A 14,228-nucleotide genomic window follows, 5' to 3' on the forward strand; every position below is an offset into this window, starting at 1 on the left:
TGTTTTTAACCTTCCATATGCAAGTTGTCCCATCTGCAGGGAAGAGCACTCTTGCAAGGCTGACAGCAAATGTTTGTGGGACACAAAACGTATGTTTTTTTTTCTTGACATGTCAGCCAAAATGTACTTCTGTGCATACACACCCATACGCACGCACACACGTGCACACACGTATGTATGTATGTGTGTACTTGCTGCTGATTCAGGTTTTGAAACAGCTAATGGGAAAAAGCATGGCCCCAAATCAGATGTTAAGGAAGATTCGCTGCTTTTTCTCATTGACACGTTTTTGAACAGACATCTTATTGATTTTCCCCTAGATGTGATTTTAAGTGTATCTTTTTTTTTCTTTTTCTTTTTCTTTTTTTTTTTGAGACAGAGTCTCACTCTGCTGCCGAGGCTAGAGTGCCATGCTGTCAGCCTGGCTCACAGCAACCTCTAACTCCTTGGCTCAAGTGGTCCTCCTGCCTCAGCCTCCTGAGTAGCTGAGACTACAGGCATGTGCCACCATGCCTGGCTAATTTTTTATATATATTTGTAGTTGTCCAGATAATTTCTTTCTATTTTTAGTAAGGATGGGATCTCGCTCTTGCTCAGGGTGATCTTGAAGTCCTAACCTCAAGCCTCGGCCTCCCAGAGTGCTAGGATTACAGGGGTGAGCCACCATGCCCGGCCTAAGTATATCTTAATATACACACTTGTGAGACCATTTTATTTTTATTTTATTATTTTTTTAAGATAGTTAAAAAGTTTATTTTATCCTTTAGAAGGACAGAGAGAATGAGAGAGAGAGAGAGAGAGAGAGAAATAGGGGAGAAGAGGGCAGGGAGACGGCATGGCATCCAAAGAAAGAGAAGGAAGATGCCAGCAGTGACGCCAAGTGGCTCCATGATTTTAAGGGGGACGAAGAGGAAAAAAAAATAGTGATGGCCGTCACTTGGTAACAAAAGAAGCAGCAGGTAGATAACAAAAAACTGCAAGGATGTCAAAGTCCAAGACTTGGTTTCCTGCCTTTCCTTGGAGAAGGAATTGTCGTAGACGATGTGACTCTGTCCTCATGATATGGTTTAGACTGTAGCTCATTTTCTCCTGCTGTTTACTCAGTAACTCTGTAAAAACAGATTCTCAAAAAACAATTTTGAAAGAGAGAGATTTACATCTCTTTTCTGCCCATTCAGGTTTCTTCAGAGGTTGTGCAAAACAGAACTCCTGCAGGGTGCCTGTTAGTGAGAAAACACACAGGATTGATCCTTAACTGTTACCAGGATGTTGTGGGATTAGGTATTTTCCTGTCATTTTTGCAAGGCCGCCCCTTTCCCACACACTCTGTGATATTCCCAGCGTGTGTTAAAGGATTAGCTGAGCAGGGAGGGCCCTCTGTTTGCCTAAGCACAAAGAATCCTGAAGTGGAGACTGAGGCCCAGACCAGAGTGTGGCCTGCCCAAGGTTAAACTCCAAGTCAGTGTCCACCCCCACACTAGAACCGAGGGCTCTTGCCCTTCAGTCCCGCACTGCGTTCTCAGCGCTTCTAGTCTGGGGCCCCAAGGTGGGGGGCAGGACTGACGGGTGGTTGTCGTGGGGTCACAGCTGGACTGAGATCTTCGGGTGAGACTAGGAAGATGAGCAGGAGGATTCCGGAGTGATGTAGGTCACAGGGAGAGGAAGAGTTCTGGCTCCAGAAGCAGCTACTGCAAAAGAGACTACAGACTGAACAGATGGGATCTACTTTCTGAGCCCCGACCCCCAGCACAGGGCGCCGGCTGCCCCCATGAGAGCCCGTGCATGGCAAAGGCACAGGGGGTGAAAGCCAAAGGAGCTCTGGCCTAGACTTGGGTGGTCCCTGCTCTGTGACTTGGGGCATGCCCTCAATCTGTGCCAAACTGATTCCGTATAGATTACACTGGCTCCATTTTAAAACAAAACAGAAAATAAAATGAACATTTCTTGAAACCTGTTAAAACAGCCAGTTAAATCTACAGATGGGGCCGGGTGCGGTGGCTCACGCCTGTAATCCTAGCACTCTGGGAGGCCGAGGCGGGTGGATCACTCGAGGGCAGGAGTTCAATACCAGCCTGAGCAAGAGCAAGATGTCGTCTCTACTAAAAATAGAAAGAAATTAGCTGGACAGCTAAAAATATATATAGAAAAAAATTAGCCAGGCATGGTGGCACATGCCTGTAGTCCCAGCTACTTGGGAGGCTGAGGCAGAAGGATTGCTTAAGCCCAAGAGTTTGAGGTTGCTGTGAGCTAGGCTGACATCACGGCACTCTAGCCAGGGTGACAGAGCGGGACTCTGTCTCAAAAAAAAAAAAATAAAATAAAATCCAAATTGTGTTTTCCTACAGGAAAAGTGAAAAGATAAGGTTATACTTTAGGAGATGGGCTTCTTTTATTCCTGTTAATAAATAAGATGAGTACGTTTCTTTGTTTGGCAAAGGTTAATCCTTAAACCACCAAGATATGTAGACTGTTAACTATTGATTTTTCAGCACATCAAAATTGATATTGGTCATAATTTTCTGAAGCATTTAGTTACAACCTGAGGGAGTCAAATTATTTGTGGAAATGCCAAAAATGGACCTAATTAAACACATCTCATCCTGCTGTGCCTGGCTCACCTATTTGTGGAACGCTAGGTTTCCCAGTCTGGGCTTTGGCTGCCCGGGGTGCAGGATGGGGAGAGAAGATGAGTTATTTCACTGGCAAATAATTTTACACATTATTTTTATATTAAAGCAAATGGCATGGAGTACAATGCAGATTAATTCTCTCTCTCTCTCTCTCTTTTTTTTTTTTTTTTTTTTTTTTTTTGAGACAGAGTCTGGCTCTGTTGTCTGGGCTAGAGTGCCATGGCATCAGCCTAGCTCACACTAACCTCAAACTCCTGGGCATAAGCAATCCTCCTGCCTTAGCCTCCCGAGTAGCTGGGACTACAATTATGCACCACCATGCCCGGCTAATTTATTGTATATACTTTTGGTTCTCCGGCTAATTTCTTTCTACTTTTTAGTAGAGATGGAGTCTCACTCTTGCTGAGGCTGGTCTGGAACTCCTGACCTCGAGTGATCCACCCGCCTCGGCCTCCCAGAGTGCTAGGATTATAGGCATGAGCCACCGTGCCTGGCCCAGATTAATTCTTGAGATAGAACACAAAACTTGCAAGAAGTTTTATGCATGTGACAGTGTTTTGGGCTGTACTTGGTCCCCCTGGAGGGGCCCGCTGCACCCTCTGCCTTTAGGCCACTGGTGGCCAGTGGTTAGTGGACACCTGTGTGGCCCAGTTCTGGAAGCTTTATGCAAGCAGCATAATTTAACCAGGCTTGATACAGCTTGGACCATTAGTGTTAAAATTCTCCTGCATTGATATTTAAATGAAACAGTTTTTAAAAAATATGTTGCTGTATTTTATAGAATAGTAAAGGTATGATTGTATTTGAGATTTTTTTCATTTTTCTTTGTGCAAATAGAGTTTGGGGCTGAAAATTTTTTGTATGTGTTTGAGTTAAATATAAAAAGTTGGTTCGTTTCAAAGCTCAAACATTGTTCAACTTGCAGCTTGGTATTGCAGATAAGATTTTATAAGAACTTTGCTTTAGAGAATGCCACTCTGGCTAAACTCCTACAGTCTAGGCCAATGTCATAATTTAAAAAATACCATATATTCCAAAACTACCATGTATGTATAAATGGACCTTTCATAACCTTGTTTTCTGCTTGACAGACTTAAGAGAAACTACCCAGGTATTACATGAGCCAAAATGAGAGCAAGGTCTTCTCTCCAGACTGTGTAACCTGGCGCCTTACCAAGTTGTGCTCTTCTGTTTTCCTGTGCAAATGATGTTGAGCAGAATGACATACTTGAAAATGCTATAAATGAGATGGTATGAAATAAATTCTGACCTGTGGATATACCTGCTTTTCCCTTTTCTACCAGATAATTTTGTTGAAAGTGTTCGGCCACATCTTGAAGCAGCACCAGTTGGGAAGTATCTTGGTGTGCCCTCAGGGGACTTGTGGGAATGCATCTCTAAGCAACTTTTGTTTCTTGAGACAGGGCCTCGCTCTGTTGCCCAGGCTGGAGTGCAGTGGCACGATCAGAGCTCACTGCAGTCTTGAACTCTTGGACTCAAGAGATCCTCCTGCCTCAGGCTCCCAAGTTGCTGGGATTACAGGCATAAGCCACTGTGCCTGGACCCTAACCACTATTAAATGCTTATTCAATGTGGGTTTTTGAGAATTCTGGGATCACTGTCTGATGACAACCATTTTCTGACTCTGCATTCCTAACAGATCATGTGCTGGTGTCCCAGTGTGTTGGAAGGAGCACTGTTCTTGGAGCCAGAAGTTCAGGCTCAGAGAAGCACTAGTGTGGAATGAAACAGACTGGCTGGGTGCGGTGGCTCACGCCTGTAATCCTAGCACCTTGGGAAGCCAAGGGGGGAGGATTGCTTGAGGTGAGGAGTTTGAGACTGGCCTGGTCACTATAGCAAGACTCCTATCTCTACCAAAAATATGAAAACTTACCTGGGCATGAGATGCACACCTGTAGTCCCAGTTACTCAGGAAGCTGGGGCAGAAGGATCATTTGAGCCCAGGAATTTGAGGCTACAGTGAGCTAAGATCGCACCACTGCACTCTAGTCTGGGAGACAGTAAGACTCTATCTCAAAAAAATTAAAAAATGAAAGAAACTGAGATGGCCAGAGATCTGAGCCCAGTTCCCCCTGTGTAAACAGTTCTGCCTTTCTCCCAAGGCCGTGTAAATCCTGAGCGATCCAGGATCTGTAAATCACCATGAATGGGGGTAGGAGTCAAAGGCACCAGGAGCCCCATGTGATTTCTTCAGGTTCCTTGAAGTGAGTCTTATTAGGTGACCAGCATGCAGACTTTGTATCAGGGACTCCAGGGAATGGGGCCCTGGGGAGATGGCCATTCGGAGGGGCTGGAAGACTTCCTACTCTCACCCTCCAGCCTCAAGACCATCTAGTGAAGGATGGACCCAGCCACTTTGTTCCCTATTACACCAACAGAGGCCAGGCTACAACTTTCATGAGCATCCATTGGACATTCAGCCACAGTGGGTGGAAATACTGTGCGGATAGCAACTAAAACTACTGGACTGCTTAATGCCGCATGTGGTGGGAGGCGTGACAGCCTGCTGGCTTCCCGGCCTCCATGGAGCAGCTGCTGTACCCTAGAGGGACTCAGAGGCTTCTCCTCACCCAGCCCCAACCTGCCCGCCATGTCCCGGCCAGGCCTGCCCAGGACACATCAGCAGAGCGCCCAGTCCCTGTGCTCACTGGAGTGTTTACAGGACCCAAAGGAGTGAGGGATTGAGAAGCGTCTGGGAGAAAGGTGTTCTAAAAGGAAAGAAGGTTTGAGGGCCGTGAGGCAGAGGGTGTGTGGTGTGTCCTGGAGGCCAGTCTAGATAGGACAGGGGTACAGGGAGAAGCAGGAGGACATGGAGAACGTGACAGTGTGGAGGGGATGGTGGCAGTGGCAGGGAGGGCAGGGGAGGCTGGGCTCTGGAGTCAGGAGGTTTGGGCTTGAATCCAGCTCTGCCACTCACTGGTTGTGATTCCTTGAGCTACTTAACCTCTAACCCCTTTCTGTGTAAGCTTTCTGACCCCTGAAGGGGAAAAGCTTGACACCTGCCCCAGTGGACTGAAGACAGGATCCAATGAGGTTATGAATGGAAAGTGCTAGTATACGGTAAGTGCTCAGTCAATGCTCACTCTGTTTGGTCTTCTTATAGACCTGGTCAAGGACTCCTTTTTTTGTATTTATTTATTTATTTATTTATTGGTTTTTGTTTTTTATTTTTTAGTTGCCCAGCTAATTTCTTTCCTTTTTTTTTTTTTTTTTTTTTAGTAGAGACAGGGGTCTCACTCTTGCTGAGGCTGGTCTCGAACTCCTGACCTCAAGTGATCCATCCACCTTGGCCTCCCAGAGTGCTAGGATTACAGACATGAACCATCATGCCTGGCTCAAGGACTTCTTTAATTTCATTCACAGCAGGATCCCCAGTGGGTCAGCTCAGGTCCCCGAGGGCATCCCACTGAGGTGACAATTGGCTTCTAATAGTTTCCATCTTCATCTCTATTAAATTTTATGAGGCTTACACTTTTTTATGGGTAATAGCCCATTCATGTCTTCATTTCCACTCATTTTTATAAAATTAGAGCAAAATTATATAGATTACTTGAGTGGTTGCACGGGCTGGCTCTGTGGAGCAGAGCGGCTGCTGCCCGGTGGGACCGTGGGGCAGGCCAGCCTTCTGAACACCCACGAGCTGATCCTGCAGGGGGTGAAGCAGCCAAGTCTGAATTCAGTGTACAAAAAGGGAGTCGGTGGGGAAGGTAGCAGTGCTGGCATTACGTGGAAGTTGAGAATCTCCTGGGTTCCCCAGCCCTCTATATTGGGGTGTCCTTGACGCCTGTCATGCAAGAAGCTCTTGCTGCAGACTAGCACATTTTTACCATTTTCCAGTTGTTTTTTTAACAGCCTGAGTCACCCAACCACAGGTTCCCCTGTTGTCCAGCACAATGTCCAATCCTAACGGTAAAACCAAGTCTCGAAGAGGCGCAGCATGCATATGAAAAAAGCAAGTCATCAGGAACCTGGTATCTATCTTTAAAAAGAGAACATTCTGGAGCAGAATATCCCATTTCCCTTTGATACTCTCCTCCTGAATGTCCCATGGTACTTCAGACTTAACTTACTGTATTAGTTTCCTGTGGCTGCTGGAACAAATTACTACCAATAGCAGCTGAAAACAACACAGATGTATTGCTTTATAGTCTAGAGATGAGAAATCTGACATGGGTCTCACTGCACTAAAATCAAAGTATCAGCAGGGCTGTGTTGCTTTCTGGAATCTCTTCGGGGAGGATTCTGTTTTCTTGCCTTGAATTTGGGTACCAAAAATGCCTGGATTTGCACAAGATGGAAACATTTTCCATATGGCTTTTTTTTTTTTTTTTTAAACATTTCCTGTCAGTTAGCTAGAGGTGTAATAGCAATTCGGCATACACTGGCTGTTACTATGAAAAGTATTCCCCTAAAGGTGTGTATTCTTAAAGTCCAAACTTAAAGCACAAATAAAACTTAGACATTCTAGTATATCCCTTAGTACATAAACTTTTAGAGAGATCACGTGCATCAATCTCTCTTTGACAGATGTTGCATAATAGTCAGTTTGGGCTTCAAGACAAGAACCAAATTGTTATGTAGCTGGTGGAAAAAAGTCACGTGCTTCAGGAGCAAATAGAAAAACTGACATCTTTCCATGAAAATCAGAAAGGCTGACTGCTATTTGCTCTCCAATTTGTCGTGGACTTAGACTATACAGAACCCAGCCGGCCAGTCCAGGGTTCCATTTTACATCTGCTCACGTGTCTCGAGAGGCTCTCAATAGGAACTTAGATCTCTGTGACGTCTGTGATGTCATCAACCACAGCAATAACAACTGCAATAGTTAGATTGGCTTGACTCATTTATTTATCAAAAGTTATTGGTAAAAAGACAAAACAAAACAAACAAAAAAAAAAAACACTGAACCGCCTCCCCCCAAAGTCATCCAAAATCTCCAAACTTCTTCCTCCCACTCTGATCCTCTTCCCCTGTGTGCTTCCCTCTCTTGGATCCTCTGGGGTTCCCAATGGTCATTCTGAAATGAAATCTCAGGCCAGAGCACAAAGTTAGGAGGCTTGTACATGGGTTATTATTGCACAGTACTGATCTAAAACCAGGCACACCCACACACAGTCACTGATAAGTGGATTTTCAATGCACTTAATTTATCTACACAATTTACCTCCTTGAAAAGGAAACCCGTATACACTGTTGGAGGAAATGTAAACTAGTACAGCCACTATGGAAAGCACAACGGAGATTTCTCAAAAAACTAAAAATAGGCCAGACACAGTGGCTCATGCCTGTAGTCCTAGCACTGTAGGAGGCCAAGGTAGGTGGATTGTTTGAGCCCAGGAATTTGAGACCAGCCTGAACAAGAGTGAGACCCCGTCTCTACAAAAAAGAAAAAGAAAAAGAAAAAAACCAGAAAGAAATTAGCTGGACATCTAAAAATATATAGAAAAAATTAGCCGGGCATGGTGGCGCGTGCCTGTAGTCCCAGCTACTCGGGAGGCTGAGGCAGGAGGATTGCTTGAGCCCAGGAGTTTGAGGTTGCTGTGAGCTAGGCTGATGCCATGGCACTCTAGCCCAGGCAACAGAGTGAGACTCTGTATCAACAAAAAATTAAAAATAGAATTATCATTTGATACAGCAATCTCAGTACTGGGTACCTCCCCACAGGAAAAGAAATCAATGTATCATAAGGACACCTGCTCTCACACACTTATTGCAGCACTATTCACAACAGCAAGGATATGGAATCAATGTAAGTGTCCATCAATGAATGAATGGATAGAGAAAATGTGGTGTATGTGTACACAACAGAATACTATTCAGTCATAAAAAGAAGGAAATCGTGTCATTTGCAGCAACATGGATGGAACTGGAAGTCATTATCTTAAGTGAAATAAGCCAGGCACAAAAAGACAAATATTACGTGTTCTCACTTATAGGTGGGAGATAAAAATTTTGAATACATGCAGGTAGTGAGTAGAAAAATAGACAACAGACTCTAAGCGTTGGAGGGGGGTGGGGAAGAATGAAGAGCAGTGAGTTAAAGGGCACTAACGTACAGTAAGATAGAAGGCATAAATTCAGTGTTTGATGGCAGATTAGGATGACTATACTCAACAAAAGTGTACTGTCCTTGGATGACATACACCCTGAATACCCTGACTTGATTATTACATGTTATGTACATGTCAGAAAATTTCTCGTGTACCCCATAACTTTGCACGAATAAAAAAATCTACCTTCTTTGTCGCTTTATTTTAGTCTAAGGGGTGGGAATGAGAGCAGGGTTATTATATGAGTAGTTCTTACTTTTGTGACAACCTTGAATAATTTTTATGGTGGGCCCCGTGTGCCCGAGAGCCCACCCGAAGTTAGACAGTCCACTGCGGCCTGGCCACATGGTTACTTGGTCCAGATCTCCGACTCAGCCCCCCTTTCTTTACCCTTGCCCCTTGTCTAAATCGCCTCACCTTCATCCCCAAAACCGATCAGGTGCTGCTGAAAGCCAAGTGTTTCTATTTCAAAGTGGAGAAAGTTGAAGGTGACCAATCATTAATTAGGCTAATAATTATTTAGCTAAAACAATACAAATGTTCCTTATAAAAATGTTGGTAGAGAAAACTAGGGAAAAGAGCGAGTTGATAGGTGGAGAAAATATTTTGGTAAATATTATACTATTTGAAATTTATGAACCACCTTCACTTATGGGGCATGAAAAACATTTCATCTATTGCCCTAACCTGCCCAAATCTTCTCTCGACCAATCTGTGATATAAATGAATGAATAAATGCATCATCCCTTCTAACCCCACACGACACATGCTGGGCATGTATAGGATCCGTTGCTGTTATCCTTATATAGTGGAGAGAGAAACAAAGAGACTAATTTGCTAAGGGACTTTGCCTGAGGACGTGGTAGAACCCTTACTCCTTGAGGATATTGTTTCAGCCTTCATTTCCCCTCTCCCTCTCTGCCCCTGTGTGGAGAGGATATAGAAGAGCCCCTTACACCCCCCAGTAGGGGTTGGTGCTAGTTCAGTTGCCTGGTTCTGAATAACAAGCCACCCCAACATGTAGCGGCTTCGAGCAGCAGCTATTTATTCCTTCTTGTGATCCTGTGGGGAGACCAGGCTCTGCCAGGCAGTTCTTTTGCCCCATGTGTACGTGTGTGGTTGAGGGATGTGCAGCGGGGAGTCTGACTCTGGTGGGCCCTTTGAAGGCTCCCACCTTTAGGTCTCTCTGTCTGGGGCTCTGTGCCATGCACCCTCATCTTCAGTAGTCTAGACCGACTTTCCTTGCAGCGTGGAGACTAGCCAGACCTCACCGGGGACTGTGCCAAGAGAGACAGCTCTGGTGTGCGAGGGCTTCCCAAGCCTCTGTTTGCATCCCACTTGGTAACGTCTGTGGGGCAAAGCAAGCCCAGAGACAATGTTTGTGGGTGGGGGAAGGCGTTGCACAGGTCCGTGAGCACGGGGAGGTGGTTTGCTTGGGGCCTGCCGACTAGATTAATGTGAGACCGGGAGGCGGGGGCTGCTAGGGCTGACACAGCCCATTGCTTGTGTCTATTTTGGGTAAAGAGATGGAGCCTATACACTATTGTGTAGGTGGACAACACAACAGGTTTAGCAGCCAGGGATTCTGGTGGTAAAATGTACAGTAGTGGCAGTAACCTATACTATTTTTGCCAGTGTCTGACTATGCACAGGGTGAGATAAGATGTTGCCTAGACTCTCCCCTGGGTCTTGCTGCGCTGGGGAGAGAGGGTGCTTCCACTGAGGGAAACGGTGCCTTGCTCATGCACAGAGGCAGCTGGCTGAGCTAGAGGCTGGATGTCTCTTTGATGGCAGACTTACGTTGTTTCCACCTGCTCCCTTTTCTAGCAAAATTAACAGAATTCAGGTTGCATTTGGACAACTGGAACAATATAGAGCACAGGGTACAGGAAGCCATTTTTAAAACCTTGCGTTAAAATTATTACGATGATCAGCGTGGCCCTCAGTAGCGGTGTTCCACATAGAACTCAAACTACTCTGAGGCATTTCCCAAAGCAGTAGAATGGGTGCCCAGAATGTGATTTCATTCCCCACTCTGTCCCTCTCCCTCCCCAAAGGCATTTTCGTGGGCAGTTGTACCCCAGGATACCATAAGACACTCTCTGATTTTGACTTTCATTGTTCTTCTGACATGCACTGTCTGTCCATACTTTTGAGACATTTCCTTTTCTCTTGCATACAATTTGTGATATGCCCACATCTGGGATTTCCATGAGAGTGGCTGTTCTAGGGCAGCATGTGTTGGCAATGCCACCAGGAGGGGCTGCATGGCGCAGAGCCTCGAGGAACGCCCGGTATCACCAGGGTCCCTGGAACCATGAATCCTCACCCTGCCTTTGCCAGGACCCACTGTGTACATTTGGAGGATGAGTTTAATTTCTCTGGTTTTGAATTTTTTCAACCTCACCAGGAGCTGAAACCAAGAAATCTCTACTGTCTCGTTTCTCTATAATTTTAAGATAATCAAAATTCTCTTCACTGTTTGTTGACCTTTACAGACTTAGGATTTTTTATTTTAACCAAAATCAACAGGAGGTTAAGAAATTCACAGTTCTCACCAAACTCCAAATAGAGAAAGTTATATCTTGAGACCGTTGGGCTGGGCGTGAGTCTGGAGGCCTGACCTGGGCGAGCCCATGTCCTCCTGGCCAGTGGCCGGTCAGCCGCGTCCGCGCAGAGATGAGGAAAGAAGAGGCAGCTCTGGGGCCTAAGAGCGTGGCAGGCCAAGTCCATCGTAAATAAAGGGTTTCCAGGAGGATAGAAAATCTCTCACTTTCTGACACGCGGGCAGTTCAGTGAGTGAAATCCTTGCTAATCAAAACCCCGTTAATGTGAAAAAGAAAGCAGAGAAGAGAAAAAAAGATGATTCAAATAGTACAAAATAGAGAAAATAATGAAGCTGACTAAAGTGAGTTTGTGCCACGAGAGTTTGTTGGTTTTTATCTGTATCAAGAAAAGATTTTTTTATGCCCCTGTGTGTGCATGCCAGTGTCATGGTCACTGCACAGAATTCTTGCCTCCCAAGCACTTACCCTGCTGCTCGTGGAAAGTCACCTAGAGACAAGAATGTGCTTCTCCTTGCAGTGGGAACTCTGCTGTTGCTTCCCAGTTTAATCAGTTTCTCTGCTGAAGCCAGAGTTATCTCTTACTGACTCAGTAACAATTAACTTTTTAACATAAGCATAGCCTTCAACCACAAATATGCCAGGGATTCAACACCTGATGTGTCAGCCCTTGAGTACTTGTTAACTAGGGACTTTTATCTTGCCAGGCCTCCCAAGAGCTTAACAATTCAGTGCATAACAAATATCAGAAAATTTATTACTGTGCATTTGGCTTTTGTGGATGGCGAACAAAGAATGGGTCATGGGAATGACACGTCTCAGGGTAAGTTACATCTGGAAACCACCATTAAAAACCATTTATTTTAATACTTTCTAATCATAAAATTAATATATTCTCATTATAAGAATATTGGAAAAACTGGAAAACTAGAAAGGAGAAAAACAATTGCAGTTCCCTTATCCAATGGCAGAGACTATTATATTTCAGTATTTTTGCCCCAGCATTTGCTTTTGTGCAATTATACTTTCTCCTCACTGTCCCCCCACCTCTTTGCCTAGTTATTGTTAGGCATTGTTACTTATTCTATGTGTGTTACCCAGATAAAGTTGGGTCACTCTGTCCTGCTCTTTGTGACTTTGATAAAATAAACTCAAAACTTCTCTTCCTACATCCTATGGGAAGTTCAGGGACCTCCTCAGGATTTCTGGCTTGGACTTCTCACTTCTACTGGAATGTCAGTTTTAACTTTTTGTCTTGTGAATGTTTTTTAATCTTTCACACTACTTTGATCCAAGTGAGAGACTAGATGACTCTCCGCAGTTCTCTTTGTGTGTGAACATCTGTCTCCTCGTTCCTCTGTAGAGCAGGAACAGTGTGGTTTTGGGAATTGACTCCTAATCCAGCCTGAGCCAGTCAGATAATTCCATTCCTCTGCTAGGAATTATTTTAGGAACCCAGGTTTAAGCCAATCAGTGTGTGGCATTTCCCTAGTGACAGTTCTTAGTTCAGGGACAAGTAAATACACTAAATGATTCCAATCAGAATGAAGAGGGGAGTTTCATTTCACAGCTAGATAAGAGACTTTCTCTCCCACTTGTTGTGACTATTGTCTCAGTTGGCAGCTCCCTGCATCTGTAAGAATAGAGCTCTCCAAAGGAGAGGACAGAGTGGGAAAATTGCAAAGTCCAAAATTCTGCATCTCCACTTCCGTGAGCCAACAAAATCCTTATTGTTTAAGCCCTATTGAGACAAACTTTCTGTTACTTGCTGCCAAAAGCATATTAACTCTTATGTCATCTTTCCTTCCCTGTCCCCACCCCCAGCAATATTCACACAAGTTAGCTAGGTACTAGAAATTTTCTCGAGCTGGGGGTTTATATCTCAGAAACATGAAGCACAAAATTTGACATTGAATATTGGATATTGAAGAACAGGAATTGATAGTAGGAAAATGTGTGCTCTCTTTGATTCTAACTGATGCTATTAGCTTCTGTGACTATGCTTGCTTAGTTGTTTAATAAATATAGTTAATCAGAATGAAAAACAGAGATAAGAACAAAGGTAACTCCATGATAGGCTAGGCTTCCTGGATGTGAGAAGCCTAGTTCTGCTTCTGTATATATGGCTTGCTGGCTTGGTGCTTAGCGTAAGTGGAGCCATGGCAGGCTTCACTAAAGTAAAGGAAAACAAAGCCCCGGGGAGGTAACTGCAAGTTGCTTTCTGATAAAGGACTGGAGAATCCAGGTGCCCTCCAACCAACTAAGTAAATAAGAAGAGCAAGACATGATCAGCGCATGAATAGCTTGTGCAGGGCGTGTGTTCCCAGTATCGCTTGTAACCAAAAACTAAAAGGTATGCAACAACAGCCCCCCTCCCCGTCGGAGACCCTCCTCTTCCCCTGGATGATGTTAACTACAACTGGCGCCAGTGCAAAAAGTCCGAAACTTAGAGTCAACAAACCTAAAGCCAACGCGACCAGCCACTTCTAAACAAAAGGAACAAATAAACTGAAGGGGGATAAAGTGCAGACTAGTGTGTCGTGTACAGACTGGTATGTCATGTGCAGACTAACGTGTTATGTGCAGAATAACGTGTCGTGTGAAAACTAGCATACAAAAAAGTATAAAAGCCTAATCTTTACCCCAGGGCGGGGTCCTAGTTCCTGGAGAGGCCACTGCGTTGGTGCTCTGGAATTTGGACCCTGGCCCGGGGCTAGTTAATAAACTCCTTTGCCTTTTTGCAGCCTCAGTGACTCTGCCTCTCTGTTCCTGGGGCCAAGGGGAACCGGATCTAACAATATAACACTGTTCTGTAGTCATTTCTGTCCACATTTTTGGTTATTTCCTAAGATGGAAGTCAGTTGATGATTTTAAGCGATTTTTGCTTCAAAGCGCCCGTTGACGACAGCGTGGAGAGGAGATGCCAGGGGTGTTGCGGGGCGGGATCCGGACATGGAGAAGCT

Source organism: Eulemur rufifrons, chromosome 24, assembly GCF_041146395.1.
Source record: "Eulemur rufifrons isolate Redbay chromosome 24, OSU_ERuf_1, whole genome shotgun sequence".
In the NCBI taxonomy this organism is placed as follows: Eukaryota; Metazoa; Chordata; class Mammalia; order Primates; family Lemuridae; genus Eulemur; species Eulemur rufifrons.